The sequence below is a fragment of the Bactrocera tryoni genome, chromosome 2, assembly GCF_016617805.1.
Source record: "Bactrocera tryoni isolate S06 chromosome 2, CSIRO_BtryS06_freeze2, whole genome shotgun sequence".
NCBI classification, from domain to species: domain Eukaryota; kingdom Metazoa; phylum Arthropoda; class Insecta; order Diptera; family Tephritidae; genus Bactrocera; species Bactrocera tryoni.
Window position 1 is genome coordinate 10,187,372 of NC_052500.1, and position 21,224 is coordinate 10,208,595.

At 34.8% G+C, this 21,224-nt stretch overlaps 1 long non-coding RNA gene across 1 annotated transcript in view; it reads left to right on the plus strand.

The window, feature by feature from the left end:
• LOC120767274 overlaps positions 1 to 21,224 on the plus strand; it is a 153,116-nt gene that overhangs the window by 18,187 nt on the left and 113,705 nt on the right. The window lies entirely within an intron of this gene.

Genomic DNA, 21,224 nt, shown 5'->3' on the forward strand with positions numbered 1-21,224 from the left:
ACTGTCAACGTCCTAATTGCAATTGTTGTCAGCAACAGCAAAAACCGTGCCGAATCAGTCGAGCGCTTTTCTGCTTTGCTCATTTTCGCTCTTCCGCTTTTTCGTCGTCACGTGCACGGCTTTGTGTGTGGCACTTACATATTTGTGGCTATGTGGCTATGTGGCTATGGCCGCTGTTTAATCGTCTGTCCACTGAGTGCCGTACGGTTGATTTTGCTTACACAGCTACGCACACACACACCAACACATAGACAAATACACGCACACTCACATGTGCAGGCAAACAATAATAGTTATCGGCGGGGAAAAGCTAACTAAAAGCCATAGACAACAAAAACAAACGAAACCAACAATAACAGCAACAACGAAAAATCTATCTGAATTAGAAAACTTTGTCCACATACATCTGCAGAGGCACTGTTGGCTCAGTTGCCTTGTTGGCCGGCTGCTTGCTTGCTGCCTTCGTTCGCTATTTGTCGGTCATGACTGTGGCTCATTTCGGCTTTGCTCGCTATTTTTGCTTTCGTCGTTGTGTGTCCAACACTAGTTTTCTTTTCTCTCTGCCCGGCTTTCCACTTTCCTTGTTTATCGTTTTTCAGCTTGTTTTTGTTGTTGCACGTCTATGTAAATTAAAATTAATCACTATCAATGTAGCCTAACGGGTTACTACAGTTTAATTGCTTTCATCGTAGGCTTATTCACGTTGGCCTGTTGTTGTTGTTTTGTTACATCTGCGTTCGTTCTCATCGTTTTGTACATTTCTGTGCTGAATATCGATTTTTTGTACATAATTTGTTCAAATTATAAGTGTTTTGCCAAGAGAATACTTAGTAGCCGACAAGTGCTTCGTTAAGAACTTCTATTTCACTGTAATTTTCTTGATTTTTGTTTTTAATAATTCACCGGTGTATTTATAGGTATTTTGAAGGAGATACTGCAAAAACAATGATTTTAGATAATTACAAATATTTTTACAAAAATTCAGGTCGAGGTTCTGGGGCAGAGTGTTGGTTGGGAGTGGCTTAGCTTTAGCAGAATAAAGTTCCACAAATCGGCTTTGGATGCTTTTTCCCTACGATAAACTGATCTGTGAGTTGATTGGTCTGGCTCTTGCCTTGCATAGAGCTTTTTCTGGAGTACCTAATATGTAGGTTACCTATGATATTTCGAAATAGTAGGATTGCTAGTCTACTTTTGCAATCTCGAAACAGACAATTCTATCGTAAAGTTTAACAGTTTTTATAGTATGCATGCTTATACCATTTTGACATGCGAGCGCTATTAGTGTTCTTTACAGTCACTCAAAAGATTCTTCTCAGCCAAAAATAACACTAAATCGCGCTTTTTCTTAACAACTTTCAACGTGGTTTAAGTCTGTTACAGCATACCGACGAAGTCAACTCAATTTTTAGCGATAAAGCTCTATTAAGGACCAGTGTTCATCGTTGGTATGATAAATTCAATCGATGTTATAGATAAATTCAAGATAAATTTCGTAAAAGTCGTCCAAAATCAGTTGTTGTTCCGGAAACTATTGATGCTGCGCAAAGACTAATATTGGAAAACCATCATATGACCTATCGTGAGATTAAGAGTACTATAGGCATTAGTGCAACCAACATACATGCCATATAGCATGAACTTTTCAATTTAAAAAAATGTGTTCCTTTGGGATTCCACAGATATGTTAAAAATATACTCTAGCGCTGCTTCGAAACACGTATATGACATCGTACCTTACGGGTGCGTTGATGAATCATGGATTCACGCGTAGGAGACCGAAAATGAACGACAGTAGACCGTATGGGTTTTCCAGATGAACCGATTCCGATAAAAGTATTTCATGCACGAAGTTCGCAAAATGATTGCTTGTTCTTTTTGAAAAAACTGGGTGTGTCGAAAACATCCCACCTGAGCAATGAAGAAGAGTAACTTCTGAGTGGTACACAACCATTTTTTGGCAGTTCTACTTGAAGAAATTAGCAAAAGCAACCGCTGAAGACGGATCGCTCATCACCATGACAATGCGAGCTCTCATCGATCGAAATCGATTGTTGACAATCACTGAGTAGTCCTGACTTGGCGAATGAATGACTTATTTTTACTCAAGTACGTAAAAAATAAGCTAAGTGGTCAATGCGTTTTGTCACCTGAAATAGCGGTTGATGCCTTCAGAACGATATCTCAACCAGAGTAGCAAGACTGCTTCGACAATTGGTTCAAACGCATGCAAAAGTGTTTAGATCTTAATGGAGAATATTTTGAAAAAGAGTAAAGTGATTATTATTGTTTTGGTTCTCAAATTTTGAAGTATTAAAGGCAATTCTTGTACTCAAAATGCTCAGTAAACTGAAAGAGTAGAGCACTTTTTCGAATGGTTCAAGGCTTCAGAGTGTTTAATATTCAAATAATCTTATGTGAAATATTTGAAAGTCATATTGTTCAATAAAGGTAGCGGAGGGGAAGAGAAAGTTAAGTTTTTTGGTGATTAAAAACGTAAAAACAGGAAACTGAAGGATTTTAGAAAACGCTTCTTTTTGAATTGCAAGAAATAGCTGTTAGAAGTCGAAGAGCTCTCTCGATTGTTCAAACCAGTTATATTATATCGGCGTTAAGTTCCCAGAAAGAGTCTAGGCGAATCAGTCCCAAATCACTTGGCGTCTAGTTTCCATAATTTGACTGACTGAATTAAATGTTGAACTAGCAGTATTATACACTTTTTCGCTCTCGCGGTTGTTGTTTAAGCGGTAAACAACCATCGTCTACGTAATTTTGAGAAATGCTGCTTAGTTGATGGTCCTTAGGCGTAGAAAAATTCGGGTTGGTTCCGGTTATGTAGACTCCAATGTCGGGGAAACGGTTTTCGCACTCGTCGTTAGTAAATAAGGACGGTCTCTTGCTTAGATGAGTAAAGGGTGTAATAAAAATGTCGAAACAAGGTATCTAGTGGTAACTAAGAAAACAACGGATTTTTAATGTGAAACCATTCGATATGAAGAATACGGTTCAGTGAATACTGTATTGACTAAACTTGTTCTTGACGTGTTTTTCTCACATATTTTCTTCAAGAGTTTTCCTATTTTTGTCTTCATAGCGCTTACATAACATACTAAAAAGCCTCTACATTTTGCTAATTCACTGCTTTCTAGCCACTACATGTCCTTCCTTGTTTCATCTTTCTTTGCTCTGCAGTGAATTAAATATTACGCTTTTTTTGGCTTCTGCCGGCTGTGGCGAATTCTGTTTCCACCTTTACGATATTGCTTTAGGATTCCTTTTTTATATTTCTCCATTCTGTTTTGTTTGGCTATACTATTTTACTTTGTGTTGTTTCATTTTGGCCGACAGTTGTTTGCGCTTGGGGTTTTTCTTGTTGCCCAAGCACACTTTTAGGCGTAGCACATGTGTATTTAATTTTTCATTTCTGTTAGCTTTGCGGTTTTGTTTGGTTAGCTCTCTTGCCGGCAGCAAAAAGCATTTTTAAATAAGTTCAGCAATTTTTTTCTATCAAACTCTTTGATTTGCCTGCTTTGCTAGTGTGAGTTTATAAAAAATTTTAGTGTGCGAACATGCGAGTATTTTTATTTGGTTGCTTTTGTTGCTTTAGCATTGCTGGAAAAGAAAACAGTCAAAAGTATGGTGAAACCGCAATGTACGCACATTTTTGTTATTAGAAAATATTTTTTCTTTATAGATAATTGTATTATTGGTCTTTGTAGGGTTTGGGGAATCACAATGCATGCAATAGACGAGCATCACAGCGTAGATTTTCTTTCATAGATGTAATTTTCTATGATCACTGTGGGTGTGCGTCTTTGCTAAAACGTGCCTAAAGGTAGGCAACGTTTTTCAAATTCAAATGAGTTATTAAATGCTTTTGCTTCTATATTGGACAATAATATAAAAGTAATTCGTTAAAAAGATAAAGCAATTTGTCAAAAAAAATTAAAATATACAACTCTTCTAAGATCTTGTAAGATAAGTAAGATATTTCTAGAGAAACCAAGTGAAAATGTTGTTCTTAAGACTCATAAACTCAGACAACACCCAGCGGATGGTACTTTATATATACTATTTTCTCCTCATTTCTGCTTTAAATTTGTTAAACATACTTTATAAAACACGCTTACGTCAAGCGCCAACATTTTAAACTTACCAACTTCAACTAAACTGCAAACAGCTCTCAACTACTCTCAATAGTCCAATCAAAGTATCAACGCCATGGCAAACAGAAAGTCAATTTCGTGGTATATACATATACTAGTTATATATAAATGGAAAGCGATTTGAAATGCATGACAGTAATTAAATCCAAAGCCTATGGGTTTTTGCTTTTCTGCACGTGTACACAGGCCAACTTTGCTTTGTTCGCCAACACTTTGAACACTTTGCCGAAGACACTGCGTATACGTAACATTTAATTAATAAAGTTTTCAATGACAATTACGCATTTGTGTCAACTACCAATACTAATTAGAGGCAGCTATAATGCATGTGCAAGTATATAACTTACTATAACAACTACAGCAATGATAGAAATAAAAGCAACAACAACCGAGAACGAAAGTTATGTAGGGTAAGAATGTGGGTGGGTATAAACATATGAGAGTAAAGCGAGCTGAGTGGGTGGGCTGAGTGAGAGCTGAGGCTGTTTGGAGTTTGCTAAACTGCTTTGGAACTATTTTATGCCGTTTGTATTTAATATTTATGAAGGAAAGCTGAGTGTGTCTTGGTTGGACATGATTATTATTGTCGATAGCTTGAAGTTGATTGAATTAGAGAGTTTGGTTTTATTGTACTCATATTGTATTAAAATAGACTCAAAAAGACAGAATCCACACATATTTGAAAATATTCTCCGAAAATTTCGAATAGTGAAAGTTCATCCGGCAGATAGTTTCTTATATAAAAAACGCTCTAAACGAATTTTTCTCGAAAATCAGTCTCCAGCATCGATGAGGAAAGATTCACTCTAAATTAACGCATCACAGAACCGTCTCCTGACGGTTTCTTCTCCACTCACACACATTCGAGGATGTGTGAGCTTAGCAAAGCCGTTGAAGAAGGGGTATAGCGCGCCTTTTCACGTTTGGTTCAAAGTAAAAATGAGACTGGCAGGTGAAGTCTTCATTCAGGAGCTCTCTATCAATGCTAATATTTGATTATCAGTCCAATGTCGCGTCTTTCTAGTGGAGTTGACTGCCATCAAGGTACTCCGAAGTGCAGCTGCTTTCAGGGTGGTGTACATTCATTCCGATAGCCGTACGGCTTATTGGCTTTGAGCATACTGGCTGACAGTGCATTCCAAAACCGAAATACCGAAAATTGCAAAGCTAATGAGCTTGCTAGGGAATCACGCTTTCTCCAATTTCACTGCATTCGAAGCGAGTTGGTTTTCCGTTGTCTTCTTACTTACTAGTGTTGGAACTTTGGACATCCAGTGAGCTTGGTAGGCGCTGGTAAACAGCCAGAATTAATGCAACTGCGAGATGCGTCTGGCCCAGAGTGAACCTTAAGATGTGCTCCGAACTACTGGCTCTTAGGGAAATCAATCTCGCCGCAATAGTAAGTGTACTGAATGCACATCGTCCAATAGGTTCACACGCTATGCGACTTAATATTTTGTTGGACGCACTCTGCCAAAGCTGTATGTAGGAAGTTGAGATGGAAGAATCTTGTCATACTCTTCTCTATTTCTCAGTATTTGCTAGACTGAGATTGAAACATCTCAGGAGATACACCTTTGGTGTACCTAGCGAAGTGTCGGGGTTTGATATTAACCGCCCTAATAAACGTATGGTAAGCTCAAAACGGTTTTTCGATTAGGATTCTTTGGGAAACACAAATATACGTCCAAGTGAGATCCTCGATTTTCGATCAAACCTACGAACTAACCTAATCTAAACTTGGGTATTTTAGAGCAAAATGCTGAACACATCTTGTCAGTTCTTCCGCTATTGCCAGGTCTTTGGCGGTTCAGGGATCGATGTTAACCGCCTTAATAAACTTATGCTAAGCTCTAAAGGTGCTACTTCGGACTGAGTAGGCAATTGAGAAGCAAAGTCCTCTCTCGACAAACAAAAACCAAACTCTATAAGTTACTCATAATTCCCGTCCTGCTGTATGGTGCAGAGTCTTGGACGATGTCAACAACGGATGAGTCGACGTTGCGAGTTTTCGAGAGAAAAGTTCTGCGAAAGATTTATGGTCCTTTGCGCGTTAGCCACGGCGAATACCGCATTCGATGGAACGATGAGCTGTACGAGATATACGACGACATCGACATAGTTCAGCGAATTAAAAGACAGCGGCTACGCTGGCTAGGTCATGTTGTCCGTTGGACGAAAACACTCCAGCTCTGAAAGTATTCGACGCAGTACCCACCGGGGCAGAGGAAGAGGAAGACCTCCACTCCGTTGGAAGGACCAAGTGGAGAAGGACCTGGCTTCGCTTGGAATATCCAATTGGCGCCACGTAGCGAGAAGAAGAAACGACTGGCGCGCTGTTGTTAACTCGGCTATAATCGCTTAAGCGGTTTCTACGCCAATTAAGAAGAAGAAGAAGCTCTAAAGGTTTCGTCGATCTATGTGGAGCTGATGATCCACTTTTAGAAGTTTATGGGTAACACACAGGACGAATATATGTCCAAGTGTGATCCATTGACTTTGGATCAACCCTATGTCTTACGCTAACGAAGCCTCTATTTTGTTGCAAAATAATATTTTGACAGCCCTACCATCATTAACTGTATTTTTCTATAGTATTAATGATTTTTTTGAGATTTTGAGTTTGAGCTACTTTTAAGCAAAAAAAAAATCACATTTTTTGGTCATCCTCCTGGAGATCGTCTATGGGATCAAAAAAATTCAAATTTAGTAGTTAAAAAAATATATGTTATATTTTAAGATATTAAGCCAATACTACTATTTTTATACACGCAACTGTAGTCCTGCTTTCTTTTCACTCTCTATCAACACTCATTTTAAAGCGTGCTTTAAACAGCTTGCTTCACTTTACGCACTTACACTCGCACTTTCCATTAAATTAAACAGTCATTAACGATTTGGCGCAAAGTGAATATCGCTTGTCACTGGCAGCTGACAGCACAACTGACATGACATGTCACGTGTCAATTACATTAATATTTTTGTCGCGCAATTGACATTGTCAACAACATAATTTAAGCTTAAATTTAAACTGCAAGCAAATAGTAGAGATGCGTAATTCAGTTTAAAGCGCAAAACTTTGAGTGCAACATAATATTTTATAGAAATAAAGAATGTATATACTTCACTCCAGTAGGCGGCCGCACACAAAAGAAGTAGGCAAAATGTTTGTGAGTCTCATGAAATATAATAAAATATGCGGCGCTTTATGTTTTTCGCCAGCTTTTATAGTATTACGTGCTGTTGGTCATGCGAAATGAAGCCATCTACCCCGCCACTCCGGCCCTTTGTGCTGCTGAGTAGGCCCTTACTTTGTGCATTTATATATGGACTTTAAATATTTGAGCATAAAATTTCTTGCCCTTTTAATGAATGCACTGAAGAATAGTCTAAAATCCAAAGCGAAATGAAATTCTTGTGTACCAAGAAAGGTTCAACGAGTACGAAATATGCTAAAGCGCTCTATATACATACATAATATGAAAAATAGCACATAAGTCCATGGGATAATGGCTTTTAAATGTGCCAAATGCTGCCAAAGGAGTAGTGAGCAGCTGTTGGCTTCACTTTTCACATTACACATTACCGTTATGAGCATTTATTTATATTTATATATTATACACACTTATACATAAATATATGTATGTATGCATGCTCTTTAATCTTAATCGTGCGCATGTGTTGCTTACTTTTCGCAAGGAAAATTGCTTTATATCCGGCTCATGCACAATTTAACAATTTAACCACAACTTGTGGCTCAGCATATGTTTGTATGCGTATATATTTCTGTGCTCTTGTCGAAGCGCATCTTTGCCTTTATTTTATTACAAGTTTATTTCATTACAAATACCATTATGTAGATATGCAAGTGTGCGGTCGTGCTGCAGCTTACTTTATGAGGGTACAAGCGCATAATATTTTTTGTGTGTGTGGAATTTTTCTTTGTGTACATATTTACATGCCCATGAATGTAGTGAAGCGTATGCACAGATTTGCTTGCCCACAAGCAGATTTATAAAATTATAATTTATGGAAAAGATACAAGAAAAAGTTGTGAACTCAATACGAGCAAATTTTATAGACACTAAATAAAAATTAATATTGACTAAAAACTGTGCGCTGGCAGCTTTCTGCAGCAAAATATTTTTAATACAGATGTTAGATTAGCATTTATTTTACTTTTCAGCCTAAATGTAGGCAAGGTTTTACCGTTGAAGTGTGAATAAAATAAATGTTTGGATATATGTATACATAGTATATTGGGTAGTCGAAAAAGTCTTTTCGTATTTTGCCAAACGCTGTGGTTGCAGTCGTATATCCCCTGTGCTACAATTCACATTGTGTTATACCATATCGTGCTGGAAAGGTGAGATTTTAAGCTTCATTTAACCAAAAAAATATAGCACTGGGGATATACGACTGCAACCACAGCGTTTGACAAAATACGAAAAGACTTTTTCGACTACAAAATATATAGTCAGATGGGACAGACAAAAATATCATTCACAGAAATACTTCTTAAACCTCTTAGGACTTCGTCTAAAAAAAGTTTTTTTTTTTCAATTTATTAAACAAAAATCTTCAAAAAGGTGGCAACCCTTTCCAAAATATCATTCATAGAAATACTCCTTAAACCTCTTAGGATTTCGTCTAAAAAATTTTTTTTTTTCAATTTATGAAACAAAGATTTACAAACAGGTGGCAACCTTGCCCAAAATATTATCCATACCAATATTTCTTAAACCTCTCTACTTTGATCCCTATATTGCAATATTTCATATATTGTATAATTTTATTTGAAAAAAATTTAAATACAGATGGCAATCCTGCTCAAACTTTTTTCAAAATTGAAGCTTAGAAACGAATGCATCTTAAATACGCAATGTTAATCTGCTTATTAAAACATATTTTTCATTTTGGAGTAATTTAATTCAATTAATTTATATTCCTAAAGGGGTGCCAACTCTTCTCAAATATTTTCAATTTGGATAGGACATGTGTATGTGTTTGATATAATATTTCGTGTAATTTTATTGGAACAAAAATTTTTAAACAGATGGCAATCCTTTTCAAAATTATATTGAAATTTGAGGCTCCAAAGACTCTTTAGTTGATATAAAAAATTTTAATCTGTTTATTAAAAACTATTTTTAATATATTTTGTTAATTTTTAATAAATTTTTATACTTTTTTTAATTTTGACCAAATTTTATTGAATTAGTTATTATTCCTAAATAGGTGGCAACTTTCTTCAAACATTTCCCATTCTAGCTGAAGTTATGTGCTTTTTTAAACCTTTGCAAATCTTGAAATTTTTGTTGAAATACTGTATATCGGAACCGTCTGGAAGCACCCTGTATATGTATGTATGTACATATGTAAGTTTATCCAAGTAAAAAAAGTAGTGCTGCCGAAATTCTTCAAACTTCTTCGTCACCCAAAATGTTTTTGAAGAAAGTTCCTGTTGCTCATTTTCACATCTCATTTAACTGCTTCAATTTGCCGTATACGCACTTATGCACACATATGTATGTATGTATTCACACACGATTACATGTCTTGAGCTTAACTTAACCCTTTGCAAACTTTTGCTGACCCAAAGCATTTTAAGTTGCCTTTAAATATAAATAACAGTTTGATGGTGGCATGTGCATGATGTTCTATTTTATATGCATATCCAAGCAAAAATCGGTGGTAGCTTAGATTTTAGTTCGCACTCGCGTCATTGACTGTCGCAAAAAGGTTACTCATACCACACGTACGCCACAAAATTTGTTGTGCGGTAAATTTTCTTGCATCTTTGGCATTAAAAGCTCATTTGCTGAGTGCTTATTTATGGCGTGATCTACAAAAGGGAAAGCAAAAGCTGTCGGTTTTTGATGAATACATACATATGTATGTATGTACATATGCGCAATTGAGCATAGTTTGGCTTGTAGAATGGATTTATAGTGATATACTTTTTTGGTTCGCATTTGCTTAGAAACATATATTTGATTATGTGTGACTAGGGTGTTTAATAGAGACTTCTCTATGTACATATGTATGTGAAATATATGCACTTGTATACATATACAGTAATATATTTGATAATGGCAGGAGCAATTACTGTGTTAATAATGTTAATTACCTTCTTTCGAAAATTTGCGTCAATATTTCTGTTATTAAAAAATTTTGAACGTGCTATTGCCAAAATTATTGCACCAATATTATTGCACAATTTTATTTTTAATATTTTGCAATAAAATTTTTTGGTCAATATTATTGCAGAACATTTTGCTTCAATAATATTGCGCAATATTTTTCTGCAATATCAATATTAGCATTTATGTCATCATTATTGTTCGAATTGAATTTGTTCTTGTGAATAATCATGTGGAAATTTCCATTTTCTGTTTTGTTCACTATACAATATCTGTAGTAGCAGAATTATTGCTTAAGTATTAGACTCAAGTAATTTTTAATCATTCATTGACGAGCCTGAATTAAAACGAAATGTTGGTGTTTTCTTACGTTGGTACTTTTAAGTAATATTTTTACTACAATATTTTTGTATTAATATTATTATACAATATTTTGTATATCCATATTTTTCTACATTATTTTTTATCAATATTATAGCACCAAATTTTTTTAATAATAATATTCTACAAATATTTTTTTTTTGTCAATATTATTGTTAATTAATTTTATATCATTAATATTCAGTATTTTTGTATCAATATTGTCACATAATATTTTATTCGTCAATATTATTGCCTAATATTTTTGTCATTATTATTGTACAAAATTCAAAGCAATAATTTTTCTGTATCAATAATATTGCACAATATTATTATTAATAAAAATATTTAATCAATAATATTGCGCAATATTATTAATAATAAAAATAGTTTAACAGAGAAATGTAACTAAGTAAAGGTGTTTTTGTAATTAGTGGAAAATCAAAATTATCGCTCAGAAAGAAATCCTAAAACTTCAAACTGAACCAGGTTAGTTCGCACACACAATCCCAAAACCCCAAAAATAACATATATTTCTGTGCTTATGTTCTAAGAATTTCTACAAAAAAGCCTGCTCCATTCACCACAGCCAACATTTGACTACATATCAGCAGCACAACATTCATATTAAACTGACAAATTCAGTCATAAATATCAACAGGGAGATGCCAAGTGTTGGCCACCAACTCAACCGAGCTCTCCTCCATCAGCGTGATGGCCACAGAGCTGTGCGTTGTATGCTCTTGCAATTGATCACATTGAATTCTGTGATTAGTCGCCTGTGAAGTTTTGTGGCCAACAACAACAAACCAACATAACCGAGAGCAAAGCTATTGAGACAACAACAGCAGCAACAAAAATTTATAACAAACGCCAACTGCAGCAACATTTATACGCCTCATTCAACTGCAACTGCCGCTGCTGCCATTTCACTTCTGCTGCTGCGTCTGATTTACTTGTTACTCATACGCCCTGTCTGCTTGCTGAATGACAATGACAATGCATACTAGCCAGCTTGCATAGCAATTCTCATTGTCCAGCTGGGCGTGACGCACACATCGAAACACATGCAGATACGCACACACACTCAGGCTCAAACACATAATATGAGCAAACATAAATTTTGTCTTGCCATTATTTGTATGTATGTATGTATGTTTAAGTGTGCTCGTGTGCCTACGAGTATGTGTATGTGTTTGTCTGTTGGTGTATGAGAGCCTGTCAAGCGTCAATGCAGTGCAATGGCTCTTCACATTCGGCTTTGATTTTTCGCATTGTTCATTGAACACAACTGCAGTAGCTGAGCGCCAATGAGGACACACACACATATGAGTATATATACACATTTACAGACAACTGGAAAAACGTGTATGAATTTGTCTATTTTAGTATTCTTATGCAATGCTACTCTTTGTATTAGATGTCTGTGCCTGCATATGCATACGTGTGTGTGTGTTTTTGGCTGTCCGAAATTTATGCGCCTGCAAGTGAGCTATGTGTTTGATCCAGTTTTTGCTTGTTCATAGCTGGCTTCTGATGCATTTGAAGTTTGCCTTGCACAGAAATAGAATTGAAAGAAACTAGCAGTGCTCAATAAATCTGTTGGCATGTATTTGTTTAGTACCCACAATTCACGAGAATTGATTGGGCGATGGGGTAGCTATGAAAAATAATTGCTGGAACTAGTAAAATGAAATTATGCAATGCACGAACTGATAATTGTAACCAATAATATGTTCAATATTTTGATAATTCATATCAGTGCCCATTTTGATATCGAATATTGTACAATAGGATTGAGGAAAAAATATTGATGCGAAATATTGTGCAATAATATTGATGCAAAAAGTTGTGTAATGATATAAATTCTAAATATTGTAGAGTAATTTTGACGGAAAATACTGTGTATTATTATTGAGCAAAAATATTGCGCAATCGTATCACTTTAATATATTGTAAGATAATATTGATGCAAGATATTGTGCAACTATATTGATAATAAAATATTGCACAATATTTTTGATAATATTCACATAAATCAGACTGGAACTTTTAATTAATAAATATGATTATTGACAAAAATAAGGTGACAAATTGATGTTTACATTGATATTGATGTTAATCTCGATGTATGGATATACATACATACATACATATTTTAATTACACTGATATTGACAGGAGTAGAGTTAATAGTTACAAAATGTAACGTATGCAATTGTGACAATATTATTTAGCATACATAATTAAATCAGAATTATACCGATTTTTGTGCAAATTTATGTCAACCACATTTACGTCAATATTTTTATAAATAATAATAGTGTTGGGAATGTTCGAATTCCAATCACTGAAGAAGTATTCCAAGGCGTCATATTCGACGAAAAAATGTTGTAGTATAAGTATCAGCGGATTAACTGCAGAATAATTTTATTGATTTAAAACATTTCCATCATTTCTCACGTAAAATATTGCGCAATATTATTGATATAAAATATTGCATAAAAGTATTACCGAAAAATATTGCGCAGGTTCATTTTTTATTGTTAACGATAAATGTTACACAATTTTATTGCCGTAAAATATTGCGCAATAATATTGTACAATATTAATTAATTTATAATAAATCTGATAAAAAATTTCAAATTATATATTAAACTATATATATACATTTTTCAACTTAACGCTATGCCGTTCAAAGCTTTACAGCTTAGCCTACCGCAGTAAGGGCGCATAACTCTAACTTCATCCTCTCCTCCAATACAATTGTTAAATTGAAATCAAAGACACATCAAATTCTTTACTCAACTCAATTTAGTCGACAATTCAATCGAAAATAAAACTTTAGTATCCAATTGTATGACGGTATAATCGAAAATTGGTTGGTTATCAACCGGTGATAGTCCAAAATTAAACTGGAAATTGTCATTCAATAGAGCAACGCTGCTGCTGAGCACAACCCATTTACACATTTCAATCTCATTTTGGACGGTGACAATTTGAGCGAGTGTGTGCCATTAAAAAAACAACTCATTTTCGGCAGTGTGTTAACCGCTGATCCACAAAGTCCCCTGGGCAAAGCAATTTCAGAGCGAGCCAACGCACTAAGCGGCTAGTTGATCGGGCAGCAGAGATGAGCGTGTTTGATACCATAATCATGCCGTCATTTAGGCTTGCATGTACGCGTATGTGCCTTAGTGCTTACGTGTGTGTTTGCGTTGGTTTACGGTTTCGGTGTTTGTACTTGTTGTTGGTTTACAAGTCGTTTGACAATTGCTTTACGTATGCGTTTACAAGCAAGCACCGGCGGTCATTCGCTGCGGGATGTGTACAATAGAATTTCAGCACACATAAACCTGGCTATGCGGACGTCATTTGTCTGCGTACGTGCGTGTATGTGAAGCTAAACATACATACATACATACTTGCTTCGTAATTGCCTTCCTCAATTTTTTCAATTATGGGTTTTACCAATTTCTCTTCACTTTTTAAAGGCAAAATTGCCCTTACCAGTTAGTATTACCGAATGTTTACAGGAAACATCGGCTGCGAATTTATTGAGTCTTACCTACTTTCTTACCTTTTCGTAATTTTTGTGTGCAAGTTTTCTTGCTGTTCCTATCTTAAATTGTTGTTATTTAAGGCCTTAGAAATGCGCAAACATTTGACTTCTGATTGCGTGCCTTCTCAACCTATTGGAGATACTTTAACTGCGGTTGAACAATTATTATGTTATATTATTTTATAAAAATATTGACATAAAATATTGTACAATATTATTGACGTAAAATATTGCTCAATATCAGCATTGGCGTGAAATATTGCACAATATTAGGGGCATACTATATCGACAAGATACTATTAGTATTGCACAATATTACTGACATAAGTTTTGCGCAAAATTATTTCATATAATACTATAAAACAAAATTTTCACAAAAACATTAAACAAAAACGCTTTACAAAAATATTGACATAAAATATTGCCCAATATCATCATTGCCGTAAAATATTGCGTAGTACTGTCTCCCAAACATTCGCAAGATTGTATGAGAAGAAAAATTTGCTCAATAATATTGCACAATATTATTGACATAAATATTGCGCAATATTATTTCACACAATACTATAAAATAAAATCCTCCAATACCTTACCATGCATACTGTACAATAATTTAACTTTAAAAATATTGTTATGTTTGTGTTTCAATTTAATTCATATGTATATGTTTGTATGTCTGCAACTACAACAGTCATCCTCTAAAAATTAATGTGTGTCATTATCCACGACATAAAATTGCAATAATTCTATACAACAATAATCAAAAAGCCCATTGTAAGATTAACTTTTGTAATGCGTTTTTTTCATCGCATTTGCTATATGCAGTTGTTTCAGTAACCATAAAGAGCCATAAAAATTTCACACATAAACTTAAGCGACCATACCAACGCATACACTCACATACAACGACTACGATAAAAAAATAAAAAAAACTGCTTCGATAGATGTATACAATAAATCTTACACACACATGCGTACATACAAACACAGTAATGTGACAGCAATGAATTTTTCAACTATTGAATAAAAATTCCTAAACTGCACACATTTGTCAACGTTGACACTGGACGCAAATACATATACACATACACTCATCGAAGCGCATAAAGGTTGAATGCTGGTGAGCAAAGTTTGTAAAGAAAATTGCGGATATTTCGCAAAGCTAAGTGGGAGGAAACATAATTTATGGATCTGATTAAAGTTTTAAGTAAAAAGGCAAATAAAGAGAAAGGAGGGTTTAAAAAAATATAAAAACGTTGAGAAAAACGGGTTGTTTATTCAAAATAGTGGTCTTTATGAACCAGTACTGTATTAAAATGAACATATTCCGGCATTCTCGAAAAAAAATAAAAAATTAGTTTAGTGAAATGTTGCTCTCGAAATTTTAATTTATGTATGGTCATCTATTCCCACTCTTTACGGAATTATGAATGTTATTTTAATTAATTTTTTTTTTGTTCTTTTTATTGTTTTTTTGTTTTTGATTTTTTAAAGTTTATTTTCTTTATGATTTTGGAATCCAATTACTATGCTCCCAAGGTTTGAAGGCATTTTTATATATCACCAAAAATTTGTTTTTTTACTACGAAAATAATAATTCAATTTTACTAAAAACTCGTCAATAAAATTTAATATTATTTCAAAAAAATATTACCTTGTCCTTTCTTTCTGTCACACAGCAACGCACAAATTTTCTGCTATTTCATTGAGCGTCCATTTTATGGCTTCTTATAAACGTATTACACTTTTAATGGCCGTTGAGTGTACATCGGTTTTTGCAGCAGCAATTGATCACCAGTGAATATGTGACATTTTGAATTATGTAGCCAATAATGACGGTCACGCTGTCGCAAGCTCGGCAAAACTAACGCATTTTTTACACATACAGACAGTCTGTATCTTCACATACATATATTTTGATAAGTGTGCTTCTCTTGCTGATATCCGTACATTTCTCAGTAACATTACGCGCGCTGACCAAGCAATTTTCAAATTACTTCACTTATCGTCAATTACCAGTTGAGATGTATGATTGAAAGGTCAAAGTGAAATGAGTACAGTCATTGAGGGAATTAATCAGCAATAACTGATTTTTTTTAAGGTTTGCTTATGAAATTATGATACGAAGTGTTATTGGAAACGGATTGAGAAAATTTTCTGTAAAATTTGGTAAAGTTATTGAAGTCAAAAGTTACGTATACGCTATGGTGTTTCTCATATCTCTTATATGGTGATTTTAAATTTTATTGCAAACCAAACCTCACAACCAACATCAATAAAAATATTTTTGGATTCTTTAAATCCAGGTATATATTGGGTAGTCGAAAAAGTCTTTTCATATTTTCAATCAAACTTCAACTTATTTTCTTTTCATTTATACTAATAAATAAATAAACAAATATGTACCATTTTGGTCGACCACTTTTTGCCATTTTTCCACTACAGACATTATTCCATCAGTGTAAATTAAAATTTCGAAATTTCCAAAACAAAAGCGAGCGAACCCATGAGTAGACTTTTTTTATTTTCTATGTTGGTAGGACCATCAGTGACATCTGTGGCAAATGTCACATCAATATAATCATTAGTGTTTAGTATACGCTTGTCTTTCTGAAGTACTTAAAGTGCTTTCGGCGATTTCTACGATTACTAAAATTAAACCAAAAAGCTTCATTAAATTTTGTGAGCGAAATAAAATTTCTGGTGCCGGAACGTTCAGGTTGAATGGACAAGGTCTTTGGTGCTAATTGTTTTTCTCAAGCAAGAATGTTTGATTGGTACAAATTACTCAAAGATGGGCGAGAACGCGTTGATGACAAATGTCGCCCAGGACGGTCATCAACATCAACTTAAGATCAACATGTCAATAAACTAAAAGAATTGGTGCTTGAGAATCGACGATTAACGGTCAGAGATCTTACTGGCATCGTTGAAATATCGAAAGGATCAGTGCAAACCATTTTGAAAGATCATTTAGGATCACGAATACTAAGTCTCACTGGGTTAGGTTTTGCTAGCAGGCAATAATGAGATCATCAGTAGGTAACTCGGTTAATATTAAATGGGAACCGTGTCATATACGAATAGATGTAAATGAAAAGGCTGACGAGTTGACTGCTTGGAAGCCATTCGCCTAGAGGACCACCTCAGGTTTCAGAATATAAGCCACAAAGGTACTCGGGGTAGTGTTGAAGGCGGACAGGCCAAAAAGCTCCTACTTTTAGGTAAAAGGCAGCTTATTAATATCGTAGGGGTTATCATAGGGCATCTACCATTAAGATCCCACCTTCAGAAAACGAGAAAAGTGGATTCAGCGGCATGCTGAGCTTGCGCGGTGGATGATGAGACGCTGAAACATTATCAATGAGAAAGCCCAGCCTTAAGCCGGATGAGACGGGACATATTCCATGGCTCCCATTGCTCCAGTTTAGGAGCATTTGTCAGTTTTGGTTGGAAAGACTACGGTTTTTTCTATTACTAAGTCCACTGTGTTGCTGTATAAGGTTACCAACCGTAAGCCAAACGGCCGTAATGATGGCCTTAGTGCCTTTTTCAGCCAACCAACGAACCAACTCGCCTGTGTACATACAAATAGCTACTCAATACGCTAAAAAATACTCATTAATATTATTTTCTTTCAAATAATTTTTTTTAATTATGCTAATTTTATGCTGTTGCGGCATGTAATGTCAGCTATAAATCATAAATAACGTCAATAGAAACTTGTGACCCACACTAGATAACAGCAAAAGCCTCAAATGAAAATGTTCCGTATACGCCATGTACACCTTCCACATTTCCTACGATGTATATAAAATAATTTAGTTCTTCCAAATCATTACATTATAATGCATTGAACTAAACACCTAATTCGCTCTATTTGACATGTGACAAAATCTATAGCACATACATACCTGTAGAAATACAAAAACAATGCTAAAATACCATTAACCTTTTAATTTACACGCATAAAATGCTTACTGCGCAGTTGCCGGCAGTTGATGCCATACCAACACACATGCAAACACCAGTTATTCCTTAGTGCTTTTTTTGCTATTTCAACATATCAAATTATTTGTACATAATTATTTTCTCACCACGAAAGCTTTAAACCACATTTGCATATAAATAATGTTTTAATAGCGTTACCGTTGTTTGGCCACTTGCATGTGTATGCGTGTGCCGGTGTATGCATTACATTGTAACTTTGATGTTTGCCAATGAATTAAATGTAAACATTGGCATTTCAATGATAATTTGCTATTTTGTTGCTGCTTATGCAAGTTAGCTGTACTTTGCGCTCGCGTGTGTTTTTATTGTTGTTGCTTTTTGTTTGCCTATTGACAATAGCACTAAGTACACAAATGCGTAAACTATTTAATGGGGTATTTTGTGGTTAATTGAAAAGGAAATTGATTTATGGTGGCAGCTTATTAAATAAACGGGAGAATTTAAATTAATGTTGCAACATGAGGAAACGGAAATCACAAACGTTGAAAAATAATTAAAATGCAAATAAATTGGGGACATGTTATGCGGTATTAATGCGTATATTTTTCACGTAATAAAAGGATTTTGGGAATTTTATAATATTTTAATTAATTACAAAATAATTTTTTTTATGGAAATGGATTTTTTATGACAATAAACTTTTTTATGAAAATTATTATTTTTTGATTTTTTTATGAAAATAGTTTTAAGGATTTTGTTTTTTATGTTTATTATATCCTACTTTATTTTAATTTCTAAAACAGTCCAAAATTTGTGTTGTTTATTGGAGATTCTAATTAATATTAATATTTTTGCCATACAAATATTATACTTGTAATAAACGCTAATATTTTGAATTTATAGCACATTCTATAAACAAAAAAAAAAAAAACAAAAAACTGTGACACCCTTCGTAGGTGGATAGATGTCGCTAGTGTTATTATTTTTCGAAATAGCATATTTGCGTTCTGTTGTCGTTTAGTTTCAAAATATATGTGTATATACATATATAGTATATCTTCTTTATATAATTTGGTGACTCTATCTTCAAATACTTTTAATTACACTTAAGCTTCGAATAAAGCATTTTAGAAGAATTCTGATTTATTTTCAATTCTGAAAGATTATCGAATATGGATACTAATCACCTGTTAAGCGCAATACAGATTTCACTCCCTTTCAATATACCATTCAGCGAGTGTTACTATTCGAAAATAGGCAAATATTCGGAAGCAATAATGGAAATATGCATCGAGATATGCGCGCTCGCAGTTATTTTCATGGCCCAATTGGCTGCTATTGTGGTTTTAAAATTATTGCAAATAGAAAATTGCAGAATGTGGTTTGCAGTAAATGTTGGCTGTGCATATTAAAATGGACAGTGAGTGCAGTAAGTGGAGGCAACAGGCGATAAAGGACGGTTGAGGCAGGTTGGAGGGCACGCACATCACGGTAATGCAAATGAAAGCCAAGCACGGCAGCAATCTGCATTAATTTTGCACGAACGCATTTATTCATTACAATGACCAACAATATTATTTGTTTGCTGGTGGTTGCGGAAATGCAGGAATTACATGATTTTCATTTGAAATATTTAATTTTAAATTTTTGAAATTTAATTTTTTTTAAATAGTTGAATTCCTTCAATGTTTTATTTCAAAAAAATATAAAAAAATCAAATAATTTTAGTTTATTATTTATATTTGCCTAAATCACCTACTCGTCTAAGTATCATGTCAAAAAATATTCAAATCTTCTTTCTACAAAAATATACAAACACACTCACCTGCATTTATGATTGTATGTCTGCGTACTTGTAGTAGTTTAAGCACATGAAAACCACAGTAAAGCTCTAAATAAGTGCACACAGTTTTCCCGCATGACTGATGATGTGCCAGTGCATTCATGTGGCAACCGCCGTGGCGGAAGGGCGCGGCAAGGAACGCTCGCGAGTTGCACCTTGCAGTAATGCCAAAAGCAGTTATCAGCGGTCCACCTAAAATATGCACCTGCAGCATATTTGCCAACCACACCAACCACACCGACGGCGGCCAAAATAGCCAGCTAACCATTCACGCCTAGCAACAACAACAACAACACTTTTCTAAGTACTGCATTTGCATGGCGAAAATTTCAACGGTGGCGAGTTTTTTGCCACTCGCAACGGTTGTGGCCTAAAAAATGCGACAAGTAGGCAGAAATGCACATGCCAACGAGTCATTACTGTGATTCACGTTTGGTCTGTGCGTGTGCCTGCGACTGAAAATGGTTATTTATAGCGCTCAGCAGTGCTTAGATCTTTTTAAATTATATGTCAGTTTGTTTGTGGAAATTTAGAAATTTCGTAATATTAAAATATTGGACTATTTAGAAGTTCCCTATTTTTTGAAAGAAAAAACACAGAAACTTCAAATTTAATTAGGAATTTTTATTATCATTCGAAAAAAGGTGCTTTGGCATTTATTTTTTGGAGATTATCTTTTTCAAATGTTGGTCGCGGCTACGTCGATCATTCATCCGTAGAGTCCAATTTTGAATGACTCGTTCGAGCATTTCGACTGGTAACTGGCGAATGACACGCGTGATGTTTTGCTCAAAGTCCAGCATCGCAGTGGGGTTGTCCGCAAAGATTTTTAACTTTACATATCCCCACAGGAAAAAGCCTAACGGTGTGATGGCCAATCCACCGGCCCAAAACGTGAAGTTATCTACTCACCGGCATCAGTGTTGAAGAGATATGGACTGGCCCACAAACCACACCAAATCGCTATTTTTTCTGAATTAAATGACAGCTCTTGACTGTCCTCAGGTTGCTTTTCGTCCCAAATGCGGCAAATTTTGCTTGTTTACATACCCAGAAATGGGTCTAATCGCTGAACAAAATTTGGCTCGAAAACGTCAGGTCTTCTTGGAACTTTTGATGTCGTTTGGGAAGGTCGTGCGGCTCAGTGCTTGTACAAACTATATTTTGTACGCTTTCAATTTAATGATTTGATGATTTGCT